This window comes from Dama dama, chromosome 2, assembly GCF_033118175.1.
Source record: "Dama dama isolate Ldn47 chromosome 2, ASM3311817v1, whole genome shotgun sequence".
In the NCBI taxonomy this organism is placed as follows: domain Eukaryota; kingdom Metazoa; phylum Chordata; class Mammalia; order Artiodactyla; family Cervidae; genus Dama; species Dama dama.
Genome location: NC_083682.1, coordinates 17,772,715 through 17,791,736, shown reverse-complemented (window position 1 = coordinate 17,791,736; position 19,022 = coordinate 17,772,715). Strand labels below are relative to the sequence as shown.

The window sequence follows — 19,022 nt, the reverse complement described above, 5'->3', positions numbered from 1 at the left end:
CACTGGGCCTGGGCTATGCCCCCACATGCGGTTCTGCTGCAGGGAAGGGGGAGAGGATGCGGCTGATGTGTAGCAGGCAGGTAGTGTCTGTTTCGGGAGTGCAAGAAGGCAGTGTGTGTGGCCGTGACTGTGGCTGCTCTGTGCGGGGTCAGGTGGCGCCAGGAGAGGAGTCTGCCCGCGGCGCCTTCAGGTCTCCATGTCCTGCTGAGGCCAAGGGAGGGTGAGGAGGTGGCTACATGAGCCCTGGTGTTGGGGAGCCTTGGGGACTCTGGTCCCGTCCCACTGCAGGCTTGTTTGTGACCTTGTCCTGTTAACTTCTTGGAGTCTGTTTTAAAGGATCATTCTATTTGTTGTGCTCACTGATGTTAGCATATGCTGATGTTCATGGGAAGAACCCTGGCAACAGGAACAGGTAGCATCTGCTCCCTCTTTGCTATAAGCTGGGGGTATCATTTACTTCTCTTGACAGCCTCGTGCTGTTGGGCTGTTAGTCCCTACGTCTCACTGATGACAAGGTTGAGACACTTGCTCAGGGTTATGAAGATCGTACACGGAGGGATGAGGATTTTTGCTTATACTGTGTGGCTCCCCGCCTGCTCATTTAACCATCACGTGTCCCACCTCTGAGTCGGTGAGGTTATGATGAGGATGAAGGCTAAGAGCAGCAGTGCTGACTTCTGCTGTCTGCTGAGCACACTTTATCTGCCAGGCCCTCTTCTAGGATCCGACTTAGAGTGGTGGGTGAAAGGAAGTTCTACTCTTCCTCCTAGTGAGGGCAGGGGCTGGACAGTAAGCAAGTTGATAGATGCATGATAGGTAGGTATGTAGGTGGGGGGAACTAACATCTGGTGACATCTGGTCTGGTGGTGCTTTGCGCCTTGTCGGGAAGAAAAGCAGAGAGAGGAGGGAGGGAGTGAGTAGAGATTGCTCTTTTAAGTGGTATAGACCCCAGCAGCCTTGCTGCAGAGGGAGCGCTGAGGACGGACTGCGTGAGTAAATAAGTGAGCCCGGGACACCTGGGGAAGTAGGTCCAGGCAGAGGCCCTGAGGCACATGTAGGCTTGGCCTGTCCACTGACAGTCATGTGGCTGGAGCAGTGTGAGCAGAAGGGTAGAGGGCACAGGCGATTGCCGCCTCCCCTGGGGGTGGACAAGGCCCCATAGCTGGCGTGCAGAGCGATGGGAATGGATGGCCCGGGAGGGTCCAGTGAAATGGGCGTTAGCTCTGACTGCCCCTCTGCTGCCTCTTCCTCAGGTAGGCGCTTAAGGCAGCAGAATGACACAATCAAATTTGCATCTTAAAGCTCTCTCAGTGTCTCTGTGATCCAGTTTTCTCATCTACTAAATGAGAACAGTGACTGCTCTGCTGTGGAACATTATAAGATTTTATCAAGATCAAATGACATGCTTGAAGCTGTGATGTGCAGCACAGAAGCGAGCAGCTAGAAGTCAGCGCCCCCCTCACCCCAGATTGCGGTTTGGTCCCCTCCCTCCAGGCCCACAGCCAGAGGGGGCATCTCCATCTCAAAACTTGGGGAACACGTTTCCCTCAGGGCGTCTCACTTACTCGTTGTATCTTGTCCAGAGTGGCTGAAATGATTGGTACTCCCCTTTAACAGGAAAGGAGACTGAGGCTCAGAGAAGTCCGAGAGGTTAACACACAGCTACTGAGTGTTGGGTGGGTTTTCAACCAGCATCGTCTGGTTCTAGATTTGGTTCCCAAGAAGAGGCAGCTAGGTGTTGTGGAGGTGGGGTGTGGAGAGATGGGTGGGAGGTCAAGGTATAGATTTAAAATTTGGTTGTATGTGGGCAGACGTGGAGCTACTTGGAGTGACAGCTGCTGTTATGATCACACACCCAATTCTTGGAAAAGAATGCAGCGTTGTAGACAGCACAGATTAATGCACAATAAAAACCGCTGAAAACTCTCCAAGCAGATACTAGCTATAGCACGGGAAGCTTCGTAAAATAAGGTGAAGTCCTGGCATACCAGCTGATGACAGTTAATTGCAGAAAACAGAAGAACAGTGTGGTTCAACTAAGATCTGAAAGCCTACCTCTAACCGTGATAGTGGCCACTGAGGAAGATCAGGGTCCCTGGTGGGGAGGGATGTGGGGCAGGGTTGCTTCCCTCTAGACTGGGTGAATCAGGAAGGGGGCACAAGTGGTCTCCAGGAATCTGACCCCAAGCCTCTCTGGTCTACACTCTAAGACTCTTAAGGAGTTTCTGGTGTTCTTTGGGGCTTCCCTGGTGACTCAGTCTATAAAGAAACTGGAGTCCCTGGGGCTTTTGCTTTGCCTTTGGAAGTGTCAGCAGGCTGGGAAATTCTGCAAGTGTCCAGCTTGTGATCGGCAGTTTGGCAAAGAACATTCCACAGAGGTCACATTAAGGCAGCCCTCACCTCCAGGTAAGACCTTCCTCCAGTAGAGGTAACATGCAGACACGGGATTCTGTAGCCTTGGTGTTCTCTGCTGACAGGAGACCCATTCATTCCTCTTGCTCATTCTTCATCTCCCAGGCTGGCTCTGGTCCTTCCCAGGAAAGCTCACGGGCGCTGAACTTGCAGGCTCGTGGGGAGCAGAGTGAGACCGGAGTTGGGTGAGGAGCAGGAGGTGGGAAGAGAGTGGGGACACGCACAAGGGCAAGGCTGCTCTCCTGGCAGGCAGCTCAGTCCACAGAGGTGGGCGGCGTCCCCGGTGTGCCTTTATCAGCATTACCATGCAATATTCCCTCCGGCTTTGTCTTTGCTTTGCATTTTATCAGTACCTCCAGCGGATCCCGCTGTCCCTTTCTGTGGGTTTATTAATATTGCCCTCTGATCTATGGGTAGCTGCCATGCTTTATATTCCAGCCCCATCCCGGTTTCTCCAAACTCAGACACCATATTTAATTAGATTTTCTCCCTGGCTCAGGCAAACAGAAATTGAACTCCTGGTATATCTCTATTGCTCTGGAGCCCAGGTCTGACAGAAGCAGACAGCTCTCTTTCCCTCCCTGGCTTCCTCTGCCTCGTGCCCTCCAACCCTACCTCTGACATTAATATTCCAATGCTGGTCCATTTCTAGGTTCATTCTTTGGCCACAAGCTCTGAAACCCATCCTCAGGTCACCCACTGCCATTCACACGATTCATGTGCTGAGGTTTCATTGCTCGGTTTGATCTTCCTCCAGACCTTGGGCAAACCTGAGAGCTGATGGGTGGGTAGAGCACGGAGGAGATGAGGGGCGAACGGCTGTCCTGCTCTGGACCCCACGTTGCTGGGTGGTTCTGCCTAGGAATGAGGAGACAAATAAGATATCCTCTCAAGATGATGACTCCACCCTCGGAATAGTCTTTGGGGAAAGTCACTGTAGTGTGTTACAGCTTTTCTGTCTGGAAAATGGGGAGCAAACAAAAATTGGGCTTTATTGAAGTTATCGAGAATGAAGATGTCTGATCTCACTTTCTGTCAACAAAATGAGAGGGGTTGAGAAGAGATGAAGGGAGGAGTGTTCCTAAGACAGTTGAGCGGGAGGACGTGAGCTCACCTCCCCGCACAGACTCGCCCAAGTTATAGCTATTGACGGAAAAGCCTTAGATGGTAAAGGCTGGAAACTGCCAGCAAAGACTGTCTACAGCTAAAGATACAAAGTGCTTAATATCCAAAATATATATAGAGCTAATACAACTCGGTATCAAAAAAACCAAACAGCCTGATTAAAAAATGGGCAGAATACTTAAATTGACATTTTTTTCCCGAAGAAGACATACATATGCCAACAGGCACATGAAAAGATGCTCAACATCACTAATCATCAGGGAAATGCGAACCAAAACCACAATGAGATATCACGTCACATGTATCAGAATGGCTCTCATCAAAAAAAAACACAAATAACATGTTGGCAAAAATGTGGAGAAAAGGGAACCCTAGCACACTGTTGGTGGGAGTATAAATTGGTGGTAAGTCAGATAAAGGCAAATACCACCTGTTAACTCTTATATGTGAAACCTTAAAATTAAATGAGTGAATATAACAGAAAAGAAACAGACTCACAGATGTAGAGAACAAACTAGTGGTACCCAGTGTAAGGGGCAATATAGGGAAGGAGGATTAAGATGTATAAACTGTTATGTATAAAATAAGCTACAAGGGTGTATGGTATAGCACAGAGAATATAGCCAATATTTTATAATAACTATAGAGGATAATATATAAAAATTTCAAATCACTATGTTGTATACCTGAAACTAATATAATATTATTAAACCACCTATACCCGAATTAAAAAAAAAAAAAAGAAGAGCTACAGAGAACATAGCAAGGAGTTGGTCCTGGGCCAGCTTCCAGTGCCAAGGATAGTCCTTTGGGCAGGAGATGGACAGCCAGGGTCTCCAGCAGTCCATACCCCTGACCCTCCCCTAGGGAGGGGACCCAGGGGAGCCTGGGACCCAGCAGAGCTCACTTCCCTGCCCTGACCCGCTCACTCTCTTGAGAAATTAATATATTTGAGACTCAGCTTCCTCACCAGTTAAATGGGAATAATGTCAGTGCCCTGCATGCATCTCATAGGTGTCCCGCTCAGGTAGAATCACATGCCTCAGTGTCTCTTGTAGGCTGTGATACCCTCCATGAGAGCAGGCACTCCCTTTCTCAGTTAAGTCTTGATTTGTAATTGCCGTTGAAAGAGAACAGGGCATGGGTGATGTTCTCTTTCATCCTAGAATCATAGATTGTGGAATGCTTTTTTTTAGCTTTGAAATGATTTTTATTTTATCAGGGAAATTTGATAATTAGCCTTCCTTGTTTGAGCACTTAGACTGGTATCAGGAGAAATTTAAGCTGTCAAAAGGGAAAAAAAGGAGGAGGAGGGAAAGAAGAAAGGAAGGAAGAATGAAAAAGAGAAAGCAAAGGAAGAAAGCAAGCAGGCAGACAGCAGAGAAAGTGGTATATCTGAATTCCTTGGGTAATTTGAAATAGCTTCATACCACGATGTGAACATATGCACATTTATTTTATATCCGGTGAATATTTAGGATACGGAAATGTGAGAGCTACAGAGCACATCCCAGAGGGTAAGAAGGGCTGGGGATGGGTGGGTTTGCCTGCCGCCCAAAGGCCAGAGAGGGAGAAAGCAACTCTGGAGGGGTGACCTTCCTGCACTTGGAGGGTCATCCTGGTTCCCACCCAGTCCGCAAGCCGGGAGGAGCTCCTGGGTAATTAGGGGAAGGAGGGTTCCTCTGTGCCTTGGTTCTGGAGAGGGCAGTGAAGGGCACATGAGAGGCAGAGGGAAGCTGTGGCCCGGCCTCTCCAGCTGACTGAGTCGGGGCACAGTGGACGTGGTGCTGGCTGCAAGAGAAGTGTCTGGAGCCCGGTAGGCCTGGGCTGGACTCTGGCTATGTCGCTTATTAGCAGCGTGACCTCTGGCCGGTTGTAAATCTCTCTGAGCCTCAGGTGTGCCAATGCACCAGAGGGAAATAGCACCTGCTTCGTGGGGGGGCTGTGAGGGTGGAGGGGGTCCTGTGAGGGGGCCCCTGTGTGGCTTCCTGCCCCACATGTTCCTGGCCCCTCCATTGGCTGATCTCCGCTTTCCCTGCCTGAGGACCCTGGGCCCTACTGTGGGGCTCAGGATGCTAGGGTGGTACAGATCTTCAGAGAAGCCAACTTTGCCTTCTGATCCTGAAATCTGACATGTGGGATGTGTGATGGGAGGGGGTTAGGAGGAGGGGGCCAAGCATTTGATTACCTGGGGCAGAAATAAAGATGCTCAGAGGTTCTGGTGGAGCAGGGCGTCAAACTCTCTTTGTCAGCACAACCCTTGAGATCTTGCCTCTTTAGACCAGAATCTTAAGCCAGAAGCTCTCAGGTCCAACCAGCTAAAGGTGAGACAGGTCTGTGATGGAGTCCTGGCCGCTTAGCCCCTAGGATGGAGCCCCCTTCCCAGAGTGGACCCATCCTCCCTGCCCAGGGGGAGTCCTGAGACTTTGGGGGCACAGGGCTGGTTAATGCAGGGCTACTTCTAGATACTCTCTTAATCCAGAGGTCATCTCCAGACACCACCATGTCTCTTGGTAGAGGGGTTCTGGCTGTACCCACCTTGCCTGTATTGCTGCATATCTTAGGTCAGACAACACTAGCTGCTCCCAGATGTCAGCACCTCAGTGCAGCACAAGTTTGCTTCTTGCCCCCGTGATGGTCTAATTATGGGATTTCTCATCAGCAAATGGCGGTCCATCCTGTGGTGGTGGAGGCCTTAAGATCCTTCATCCGTGGTTCTTTCATTTCAGAAGGCCGTGCTGCCTGTTTATCTGGACACAAAGGGGAGAAGTGTGGTGCGGGCACAGATATGCTTATAGGCCAGGAAAAGGCACCACATGTTCACTCATTTTCCATTTGTGAGAACTCCACTTGTGGCCACATGTGTGGGAGACTGGGAAATACAGTCTGGCCGTGGGCCCAGAGAGGAGGGCACAGCTGAAGTCTGGGTGTCGGTGGCCAGCCGGCCAGCTCCCCACAGGTGACCCTCTGGTGACCCCCTTTTGGGGTCTTGCTTCCCACGCAGAGCTCCTCACACACTCTGACCTCTGAGGATGCACAGTCTTCCATGCCAGGATTCCCTGGTTCTCACGGTCTGCAAACTGAAAGCTGAGCTCTTCAGCCCCCACGCTTGCCCCCGATACACACCAGGGTCCCCTGCCCATTCAGATGGCACCCAATGGCAGGCGCTAGGATTCCACAGAGGTGGTGACGTCTCAGTGGGTGGGCAGAGGGCAGAGGCTCCCCTCTGGGTCTGACCCTGCCCAGGAGAGAAGTCCTGTCTGCTGCTGGACAGGGGCAGGGCACAAGCTCTGATTTCGTGCCCTGCCCTTTGTCCATGCCTCTGGTCACCACTGAGGAGGGTACTGGGGAGACTGTCCTCCTGGGACTGGCACTGCTTTCCCAGTCTGCTCCCCTCTGGGGCAAGTTTTCCACTCACTCTGGTATTCAATTCCCTGAAATCTCTGGTAGGTTTCTGAACTATTTGCTTCCAGTCAGTCCTAAGTGCTGGTAACCGCACCCAAAGTTCTTTCCGAGGTTGGGTTCTCAGCATGCTTACTTCTTTCTTCTCTGCCCCTACCTCGTGCCTACCCTGCCCCCAATTTCATAGAAGCCACCCTGATCCATCAGAGCCATAGGCTTGGCAGTTGCTGTGCTTTGGCTGTCATCACAAAATACTGCAGGCTGAATGATTTTTAAAAGGCCTGGATGCGGGTATGGGGTTATGTGGGGCTCTTCCTCCTGAGGGCTGTGAGAGCCTGTCCCTGCCCCACCTCTGCTCCTGGTGGTCTGTTGCCGGTCTTGAGTGTCCCCTGGCTTCTGCTCCATCATCCTGATCCCTTCTTCCATCTTCACATGGCATTCTTCCCGTGAGGCTGTCTCCATGTCCACACTCCCTCTTTCCATAGGAAGTCATTGTATTGGAAGAGGCTCCCTGCTCATCTTCACTAGGACCTCATCTTCACTAGTCTCATCCAGATAAGAGGTCCTGGGGCTAGGGCTTCGGCCTCTGAACTGTCCAGAGACACGATTTAACCCCCAGCAGAAAGCACACAGCCTCTTAAACCTGGTCTCTGCTTCACTGAGGATTTTTATCACGCCTCTGCTACTAAAAGCCCCCTTCAGTTTCATTTCGATCCCAGCCCTTCGATGCCCCAAATTTCTGAACTCTTTACAAACATCCTCCCTAGAAAGACAGCCAATCCAGAGGAAAGGAGATAAGCACTGAAAACCTGCCAAGGGCCAGGCACCACTGCGTATCCTCCTTTCAGCTACAAAATCTGGGGGTTCTGTGAAATTAGAACCTTCCATGCCTGCTGGAGAGAACTTTTCCACAAGCAAATCATTGTTTTCCTAATTACTGTTTTTCATTGAGGTATATTTGACACATAACACTATGTTAGTTTGGGGTGTACAATATCATGATTGGATGTTTGTATACACTGTGAAGTTATCACCATGGCAAGTCTAGTCGACATCCATCACTACGCTTAATTACATTTTTTCTTACGATAAGGACTTTATAAAAAATGTATTGGTTTATTTGGCTGTGTGGGTCTCAGTTGTGGCATTTGGGATCTTTAGTTGCAGCATGTGGGATCTAGCTCCCTGACCAGGGATGGAGACCAGGCCTTGTGCATTGGGAGCTTGGAATCTGGGCCACCAGGGAAGCCCAGTAATAGGATATTTAATCATGTACTCCCTTAGCAACTTTCAAATACACAATGTACTATTTTAACGAGCATTATCACAGTGTACATCACATCCCCAGGACTTAGGTTTCTTTTTTTAGCAATTGGAAGTTTGTAGATTTTGACCCCGTGCACCTATTTCAGCCAGCTTGGCTTTTGTTCTTTGTTTTTTATTTTAGATTCCACACAAAAGTGAGATCATACAGCTCTTGTCTTTCTCTTTCTGACTTATTTCACTCAGCATAATGCCCTCAAGGTCCACGCACGTTGTCATCATCCGCAAGCAAAGTCTGAACTGCACACACCCTCTCTAACCTGCTCACTTCTCTGTCTAGATGTCAGTCCCTGGGGGAGCGTTTCTTGAACTCCTGGTTTAGAATTCTGCTGCTCCAGTGCTTGCGGTCTCAGACACTTTCTTGTGCTTTTTCCTGTAGCTCTTGTCCTGACCCCCTTCTGGTGAAGTGTGCCATTTTCTAATATTCTTGTTTGTTGTCTGTCTCTCTAGGTGTGTGCCCTGTGGAGACAGCAGAGAGTTTTGCTGATTTGTCAGTGAGGTACTCTCTCAGTGCTGGGGCAGCACTGGGCACTTCGCTGGCAGTCATGAGATACTTGTTGAACGCATGAATTGAAGGCATCGGGTGGAACTGGGGAGACAGGCCAAGGGCAAGTTCCTGGTGGCAGAGCCAGCATCGCAGGCAAGCAGATGGGTGAGTTCCCGCAGTGATTTCCCAGGGGTGGACGTGAGGTGAGGTAAGTCACTTCATCGTTCTGTTCTTTAGTTTTCTTGTTGGAAAATGGGGACAATCTCAGTCTATCCATGATAGGCTTGTGGGAGGATTAACTCACAGAACACACAGGAAACGCTCCTAGGAGCGCAACACGTGGGTGGGCTGACAAATGTTGGTCTTACTCGTCCCACGTTGGAGACACTGGTGCTCACAAAAGAAGATTGCTCTGCCTTTTCTCCTGTCACTTTGCTTGACCCCTTATCTCAGAAAACATGAAATGATGCCCCTGTAGGTAAGGAGGCAGAAGGTGGGTTTTACTGATTATAGTCCACTCTGTTTCTTCCTGGCCCCACGGACAGTTACCCAGTCCCATGCACAGCTGTGAGACCACTGGGCTGGCCGACAGCTGGCCTGGTCCCCAGCTGCTGTCCAACCCTACCCCCACCCGGCTGGACACCTGAGTCCTTGAGCCTCATCATGCCCCTGCCTCGTTTCTTTATTTGTGAAATAAAGGGGTTTCTCTCTTGGTATGTAATTTGGGGGCATCAGAGGGCTATAACAGAAATGAAGCTGGAAGGGGCTTTGAGTAATAACAGCCCATAATAGTTTTCATTAAACGAAGTGGGTCACGTTTGTTCGGTTCCAGCTGTTCCTGATATCGCCCTCTGTGGTTTAGTTGGAACTGCTTCTCCCCAGTCACTCAAGTCTCTAGATTCTGCGGGCTGTTGAGCTTGCCAGACCCCTGTGCCTCTCCTGGTGCCGCCTGAGCAGGTTCGCCTTTGGCCTCTTTCCATGAATTGTCCTGGACCACTGGGGTTCGCCTTGGCTCTGCATGTGGGAGTTCTGGAGCGCCAGAGCCCAGCAGGCTGGGATGTGCAGGTGCAGGGAGACGAGGGACAGGTAAGGGGGTCAAGGGCGACAAGTCACCGACACCCACCATGTCCCTTCTGCACATGGGAGCTAATTCAGGGCCAGCGAGGGCAGGGCTGGACAGTGTACCCTGACTGACTGTGCGCTTATTAATGAAAAGCAGATAGAGCAGGACTGTAATGACATCACAATGTGTCAGGTCTAATTATGCTAATGGATTTCTACGGCTCATCACCGGGGCTCCCAGGTGCCTCCTGTCAGGGATTTCCCCAGAGGACCCTGAGAGGCTGCTGGGATGGAGTGGGAGCCGCTCTGTTCAGTGGAGTGGCCAGCGTGTTCCCTGGAAGCTGGCTGGCTGGTGGGGCCCCTCCCCTGCTGCTGGGTCTCTGGAGAGGGCTGGGTGTGAGCTGTGCTGTGGGAGAGTGAAGCAGGAGGGTGGCTGGGACACATGGTACCTGTGGCTGCACAGAGGGTGCCCCCTCCCTCGTGGCCTGAGACTCGGTGCATTCGTTGCTGGCCTGTGGCTGGGAGTGTCCAGGCAAGACGTGTCCCCCTTCCAGTTTCCCTCTGACTTTCCCCTCGTCCTGCCAGCTGGGCCCAGAAGGGCCAGGGGAGGACTCAGGGCAGCAGTGCCCCTCCTGGCCCCACCCCCACCATCCAGGCTGGCCCACAGTCAACTGGGATGTGAGCAAGAAATAAGCCTCCAGGGTTTTTGTAAATAGCGGTTAGTCTGCCCTGACTAGTGCAGGCTGTTTTTCTGACATATCCTTTGAAGAAATAGTAAATAACATTTGCAGGTAAGTCCCTTTCTTTAATGTACTGGCACATCAATGCCCTGGCTCTCCCAGCCCGCCAGCCACAGCAGATATCTTTAAGGGTGTGCAGATGACTTAAACTGAGTTGGCCACCTCCCCTGGCTGGGACCTTTGGACTGGGAGTTGGGTAGGCTGGTGTTGGGAGTTGTGGCTGAGAGGGGCCCAGTGAGGCAGCCGTTTTTTGCTGCTGGGCACAGAAATGGGGCTGGGTGGCAGGAGAGGACGCTTTGCACCTTGGAGAGTGAGGAGCTGGGCTCGGCCCTCCTGTCCCAGCTGTCCTTTCCTGTGTTCTCTGATGGATTCCTGGTTTATATGATCAGCTCCCTGTGTGTCTACTTTTAGTGGCATTCATTTGTCGTCAACCAGAGTTGACTGACAGAAGTCACGTGGAAGAGTGTTGGTGGAGTTCCAGAAGGGGAGAGCACTGTACACAGTAGATTGTACGTTATGACCTTGAACTTGTCTGGTCATTGTATATAGATATATAAGGAATACATAATGGACATCAACAGGTTGTTTCTGGGATTAAAGGCAATATAGGTAATTTTGAAACTTTCTTGGGCTTTTGGCATTTCATTTTTGTACCACCAGCTCTGGATCCTGGTTGGTTGCCTCTTGGCCCCTGACTGGCTCTTCTGAAGGATTACTGGCCAGATTGGAAGGCTGGCTTTTACTCTTTGGTGCCTGTTGAATTCTTTCACATCTGTTACTGCCTTGTCCACCTAGCCTGGCCACACCTCCTTCCCAGGAGCCAGCTGGCTTGACTTGGTCTCACTTTCCAGAGCAGAGGTGATCATTTCTGTCCAGCCCAACCCATGGCCCCTCTCCTTCCTGCTTGCGACTCAGAGGCTTGGCGTTACAGAGCTCCAGCAGTTACACTGAAGACGTGGCAGACTCACACAGGCCCTCTCCTGGAGCTTCCTGGGACCCCTCCCAACTCTCTCCTGGGAAGGCATGTTGGTCTCCCTGCTTCTGAGCACTGGAGATGCTTGCATGCATGGAACTGCCCCAGCTCCATGTACAGTGCTGTTGGTTGAAACTCATATTTTGCAAATGCTTGATGACAGTTTTATTTTATTGTTTGTTTTAATTATCACCCTCTTATTGCCTTGCAGCAGTGTTCTCTTTCCCCTGCAGGAATGTTAGCCCAAACACAGCTGCCTCCTTGGGTTCTGTGGGAGCAGAGGCCTGGAAGGAGTGAAGCAGACTGCAGGCAGGAAATGAGTTTGACCCGAAGTCTGTGTGCAAGAGTCTCAGACCTGCCCTGGGTTTGGGAAGCGTCCCTAAGGCCACCTCCCACCCCCCCCCCACCCCCGCCCCGGGCCAACACAGCTGACTAGTGCTCTGAGGCAGCAGTAGCCACTCTCAGAGCTGACTGTCCTGGGAGAGGGGTGGTGGAGATGTTTTCAGTCCTCTTTTTGGGAGATGGGACATTCATTTATTAGGAAATTAGAAGTCAAAGCTAGTAGGAATCCATAGTTGAAAGTGCTGAAGTACAGTTTAGAAATACTTTTGTTGCTTTAAATGATATCTGTGTTTACATGTGAGGCATCTTGCAGGATTCATGAGGATTTTGCATCATTTACCAGGAAGGGTCAGCAACTATAACTTTCACCTTCTTGTAACTTTGCTGCTCCTTGGAATGCATGGCCTCCCCTGACAGGCACATTTGTACAGTTGCAGGGACTTTGTGATGAGCGTGACAGTGCTCACAGAATGCAGATATCATTGATAACAGCAATTATTGGACTAAACAACTAAAGCAAGGAAGTCAATATTATTCCAATTTCTACTCCTATTCCTACAACATGAACCAAGGCTCTAAGAAGTTGTGTTCTCTCTAAGGTCACAGCATCGTGGGGGTACAGATAAAAAACTCAAGGCCACCTGGCTCCAATATTGATGCCTTATTTCTCTAAACACAGGAACAATGGAACTAAAATCCACAGCAACCCAACCCAACCCAACCCAACACCAGACAATACAACCCAAGCTGATCTAACCCAACCCAAGTCAAGCCAACTCAACCTAAGCCAGCCCAAGTCAGACCAACCCAATCCAAGTCAAGCCAATCCACCCTAACCCAACACAAGTCAACACAACCCAACCCAACAGAACCCAATACAACCCAACACAAGACTGAGTTGCTTAGAGAACAGGAGAGACCTCTCCCCACTGCACATGGGAGATGTTTATGTCCTTCAGTTTCCCATTCCCCTTGAATTTACTCTTTTTAGGGGCTGATTGTGACATTTCAAGGAGAGAAACATCACTCAGGGTATCCAGATATTCCAAATATTTGGTACTTATTTCGTAATGGGATTTGGTGGGGGCTTTGCTAGGTCAAGGCTATGGTTTTTCCAGTGGTCATATATGGATGTGAGAGTTGGACTGTGAAGAAAACTGAGCACCAAAAAATTGATGCTTTTGAACTGTGGTGTTGGAGAAGACTCTTGAGAGTCCCTTGGACTACAAGGAGATCCAACCAGTCCATCCTAAAGGAGATCAGTCCTGGGTGTTCATTGGAAGGACTGATGCTGCAGCTGAAACTCCAGTAATTTGGCCACCTCATGTGAAGAGTTGACTCATTGGAAAAGACCCTAATGCTGGGAGGGATTGGGGGCAGGAGGAGAAGGGGATGACAGAGGATGAGATGGCTGGATGAAATCACTGACTCAATGGACATGAGTTTGGGTAGACTCTGGGAGTTGGTGATGGACAGGGAGGCCTGGCATGCTGCGATTCATGGGGTCACAAAGAGTCGGACATGACTGAGCGACTGAACTGAACTGAACTTGCTAGGGGGGCCCTGGGATAGCGTGTGCTTATGACTGTCATTCATAACATGTCAGGTGGAGGAAATACTATCAGTCTTAAGAAGGATTAGAGCAAACACTTTGAATCTTGTTCTGTGAAACTTTTGTTCAGCTTTTACCTTTACACTCATTTGGGTAGTTTTCTGTCCTTCTGATCCTCCCTGAGCTCACACGTCCCCCAAACTCTTCTGTTGCTGGGGAGATAGTTATGCACATGCACTGTTCTGTCTTCTGAGCACAGGGCTGTGTGCTGAAGGCGCTCCTCAGCCCCTCCTTATGGATCTTGTGAAATTTCACTGTCTCATCAGAGGATTGAATCATCAGAGGATCAAACCTTTTGGAACTAGGCTTCTATGGGTAAGAGATGGTGAGAAGCACTGGTATTCCAGCAGCCATTTGCAAATACCAATTATTAATCTGACAAGCCAGGGGGATTTGGGGCTTTCTGAGCCAGACACTGAGGGAGAGGCTGAACATGTTCAGTCTCTAAAAGCTCAGGATCTGGGCCCAGCGGTCCAGCAGGATCACTTCCTTGCCGTGTAAATTTGTGTTTTGGCCCGAAGTCCTTCTCAGTACAGGGAAAGGCCTCTGTCAAAAGCAGGCTGAGTGTGGCAGCTGTCCCAGGCCTGGCCGCATTCCCTTCCCTCCCCCGCCTCCTTTCTCGTGGGCCTTTCGGTGGGGCAGGGCCCTCGTGGGGCTTATCAGGTGCACCTCATTCACTGGGCTCCACTGTATGAGACGGGGCTCAGCTGGAGGCAGCAGCGTAGGGGGAAAAAAGGGCTGATTGAATTTGGTTTGGGACCAGCTCCAAGTCCCGCAGGCTTGCTAATGTTTGGGGGTGATTTCCATATCACTCTAAAGTTGCTTGTCTTTCTCCCAAGGCTAAGGCTGCTGCCAAGAGTGGAGGACTTAAAGCTGAAGGCTGCCCTAAAGATGGGAAATGAGGCAAACTCCATTTCTGGAGCTTGTGCTCACGTGTGTGTGTTGGTGTGTGCATACATGTGTGCACATGCGTGTGTGAGCATGATGGCCCTTGGCTCCCTGCTGACTCCCTGTCATAGAGATCACAGTGCTGAGGAGATACCCAAGGACTGGCTAGACACTTGGAGGGGGGTTCTTGGAAGGAAATGGAGTGTGCCAGTATGAGCTTGGATGCTCTGGAGGATTGTGCAGGGCAGGGTTGGCGACGAGTGTAGGGTGACCCTCAGTGAAGCAGGAGGAGCCTGGCAGCCCACGTGCAGCCAAATCTGGTGGAATTCCATCATGCAAGTCACTTGCTTCTCTGCACCACCTGGTTGGGTAGAGTGACCCTCGGTGGAGCACGTGGAGCCAGGCAGCACATTTGCAGCCAGATGCTGGTGTGGCATGTATGCCGTTCCTGACCCCAGGAGAAGGGGACACCCTCAGCCATGGGAGGGGTGTCGGGCTGCTGGGACAGGCTGGAGATGAAGTTAGGCAGGAAGAGAAGCAGAAACTGAGTGATGTCTGGCTTTGCCGTGGGTTATCTTTATCCTGAAGAAGGGGACTGTGACCCTGTCAGCCTCAGATCACAAGAGAAGCCTTTCCTGAGTGCCTGAAAGGTACATGATGCTTCCCTAGTGAAACAGTCTCAAAGAACAGATCTTTTCCTTCAGAGCTCTTATCCAGCTTATAATTAAAATGATTTTCATGTTATCATATTATATCATGGCTGCGCTGAGTCTCCATTGCTGTTTGTGGGCTTTCTCTAGTTGCAGGGAGCGGAGGTTACTCTAGTTGTGGTACATGGGCTTCTCATTGCAGTGGCTTCTCTTGTTGTGGAGCACGGGCTCTAGGGTGCATGGGTTTCAGTAGTTGTGGCTCATGTGCTTAGCTGCCCTGAAGCATGTGGAATCCTCCTGGACTAGGATCCAACTTCTGTCCCCCACACTGCAGGCAGATTTCCAAACACTGGACTGCCAGGGAAGTCTTCACATTTGGTTTTTAATGGTTCTCATGCTCCAGCATGACAGCACTAAAGATGATCCTTTAGTGCATGATCCTTGCACTAAAAATGTAAGGGTTGTCAGGACTTTCCTAACCAGCCAGTGTCCAGTGCTCATCACAGCGGCCGACACACTGTGGAAATGTCATAGATGATGATCGCGTGAACATGTCCTGGTGATAGTGTGTGGGGGCTCATTTGCCTGCATGTGGGAAACTCTTCCAGAAGACCAGGTGAGATGAGGGCAGGTTGAAGCACATGGGAGGTGGTGTGGACAAATGGAAAGAAGCGGGCAGACATGAGAAGCACCCAGGAGGTTGCAGGGGGTTAGCTGCGAGGAAAGGGGGAAGGGCTGCCCAGGTTTCTTGCTGGAACAACTGCATGGATAGGGTGCCTTTTGCTGAAGTGAGTTCTCAGAGAGGAGCTTCATGAGTGGCCTGGGTGGAGATATTGCATCCAGTCCGGGCCTGGTTGCCCCAGACGTCAGCACAGTGCCACATCTGACTTCTCACTGGTTGCATTGTAGATGGACAGCTTCTGTCTCCCATTCTTCTCCCAGGCTCTCATGCATGAGTCTGTTGTCCACACAAATGGTATGAAGTGAGTAATTCTCTGTTGTCAGCTCTTCAGATGTGGTCACTTGAGAAATGTGGGGAAAGACAGGATGAGGGCTTCCGCCCCGTGCACCGACTTTGTCTCTGGAAAGCTCTGTTCTGACTCCCCAAACTTCCCTCCCGACTTAAACAAGATTGACAGGCTGGACGGGGGAGTTTGTGTGCTTTACCAAACCATCCCTGACCCCCGGTCCAGCCCACAGCCCCTAAAAGACATCCCTGTTGATTGTATTAGTTCTCTTCTCTCAGTTCAAGCTGGTTGAGTTAGAGGTGAACCCTTGCTCCCAGGCCAGGTGACCAGAGCGGTCAGCCAGATTCCCTTAGGGATTTGGTTAGTGGAGGCATTTGAACTGAAAAGCCTACAGGCTTGGACTGGGGTGTTCAGGCTGGCCAGGGGAATGTAAAGAATAGATGGCCCACAGTGAAAAGATGGAGGAAGACATCGATACAAAAGTGGTGATGAAAGGCCAGCTGGAGGTGGGGAGTGAGAGACCAATTTTCAGTTCTTATTTCAGTGGAAGTGAAGGGACCTCATGTCCTTTCTCCTCAAATGTCAAATGCAGCCCAGAGAGACTGGGAATTTTACCTCTTCTCCTTGTAGGAGCAAGCTGGGGATGAAGTCACTACTGCTTGCTTCAGATTGTTTACCTGAAGTTTTTCAGAGGTATAATCAAAGAGTGATAGCAAAAGTTTGTGTACGCACCGACTGGCTGGACCAAATCTTACCATTTTCTCTTTTACTCTATTTCATGACCTCCTGAACTTCTCTCCAGTTCCACTGACCCTCTCTCAGAGGTACCCCCTACTCTAAATTTATTGTTTATCAGGTAATTTTTACCATATTCGATTTACACATTGACATTATAAAGTTTGGGGACTTGGTATTAAACTTTATAATAATTGGCTTTATTCTGTAAAAAAAAAAAAAAGCTGTAATGTTCTTTTCACTTCATGTTACATATTTTAGATTTATCCATGTTACTCACTGAAGGTCTGATTTTTTCATTTGCACTGCTGTAGAATATTAAGTCACATGACTGTATTCTAGTTTATCCTTTCTTGTATTGATGGTCTTTCTCACCAGCATTTGGTATCATTAGACTTTTTAATCTGTGCCAATGGATGGATGTGAAATGATATATCACTGTTGTAATTTACTTTTCTACGAATACTAGTGCCTTGACTATATTTTCATATGTTGGACATTTCAGCTTTTATCCCCCCTATGAATTGCCTGTCTATTTCAGTTGTCAGTTTCCCCCCATAGGATTGATTTGCTTATTTGGTTTCTATGTATTCTGAATATAAACACTTGTTGGCTCTATGTCTTGCATAAGTTTATTTCTTATTTGTGGCTTGTCTTTTCAGTTCGTATATGGTAACTTTTCATGTTCACAGGTTTTCAGTTTTAGTGTGAAATGTATGAGACTTCTTTATGGCTGGTGCTTTTGTGTCTTAAGAAGCCCTTTCCTACCCTGAGGTCATAAAGATATTCTCTCATTTTCTCCCAAAAGTTTTTAAAGATTTGCATTTAGTTTTTAGATCCATGTGGAATATATTTTTGGTCTGGAGTGAGGAATATAATTTTGTTTTTTTTTTCCCAAATGAGTAACCTTGTTACCTTGGCATCATTTATTTATTATCTTGTACTTTGCCTAGTACTAATCACTCTGTCATATATACCAGCTTTCACTGCATTCAAGGTGCTGTCTTGAGCCCTCTATTTTGTTCTTTTCATTTCTGCAGCAGTGTCACATTATTTTAATTTTAGCTTTATATTATCTTTTTTTTTGCTCTATTATATTTTTTTTTGCTCTACCATCAATACAAGAATGGATAAACAAGGATACAGTCATGTAACTTAATATTCTATAGCAGTGCAAATGAAAAAATCAGACCTACAGTGAGTAACATGGATAAATCTAAAATATATAATATGAAGTGAAAAGAACATTACAGCTTTTTTTTTTTTACAGAATAAAGCCAATTATTATAAAGTTTAATACCAAGTTCCCAAGCCCAATACTTTATAATGTCAGTCTGTAAATTGAATATGGTAAAATTACTTGATAAACAATAAATTTAGAGTAGGGGGTACCTCTGAGGGAGGGACAAGTAGGATGGAACTGGAGAGAAGCTCAGGAGGTCACAAAATAGAGCAAAAAATGTCTGATGTAATTATTATGCCCACTTTATTCTTCCTAAAGACTTTTGGCCAATTTTTCATCTTTTGATTTTCTATACACATTTTAGATCAGCTTGTCATGATACTCTAAAATTCTTGTCTGATTTTATTGAAATGACACAAAATGTTTAGACTAGTTTGCAAAGAAGGATCAGTTTCATAATATTACCTTCCCATTTATGACATACCTCTTCATTTATATTTTCCTTAACATATTTCAATAACATTTTATTATTTTTTCAGAAACATAATATATTGTTTTTGTTTTTATATTACTCTATGCATTATTATTTTTCTATTATTTTGTATACTTTAAAAAATTTTTAAATATTTTAAAGCTAATTTTGCTTATATGCAGGAGTACAACTGACTTTTATAAATTATTTATATCTGTAATAAACTTGCTGAACTTTCTTATTGGTTCTAATTTTTTGTTTTCTGTTTATTTTTTCTTGGTTTTTATTTTTATTTTTTTAAGCTTTGTGTATTATCTTGTTATTTCTCTACATTCTTGATTTTAGGTATTTCTCAATCTTTCAGTTCAGTTCAGTCACTCAGTCATGTCCGACTCTTTGCGACCCCGTGAACCGCATCACGCCAGGCCTCTCTGTCCATCACCAACTCCCGGAGTTTACTCAAACTCATGTCCATCGAGTCGGTGATGCCATCCAGCCATCTCATCTTCTGTCGTCCCCTTTTCCTCCTGCCCCTAATCCCTCCCAGTATCAGGGTCTTTTCCAATGAGTCAACTCTTCGCATGAGGTGGCCAAAGTACTGGAGTTTCAGCCTCAGCATCAGTCCTTCCAATGAACACCCAGGACTGA

At 48.3% G+C, this 19,022-nt stretch overlaps 1 long non-coding RNA gene across 1 annotated transcript in view; it reads left to right on the top strand.

Moving 5' to 3' along the window:
• The window catches only part of LOC133066466 (uncharacterized), a 117,235-nt gene that overhangs the window by 8,771 nt on the left and 89,442 nt on the right, over positions 1–19,022 (top strand). Inside the window, exon 2 of the long non-coding RNA XR_009695144.1 lies at positions 8,713–8,914. This is a non-coding gene — a long non-coding RNA (uncharacterized LOC133066466). The remainder of the gene's footprint in view (positions 1–8,712; positions 8,915–19,022) is intronic.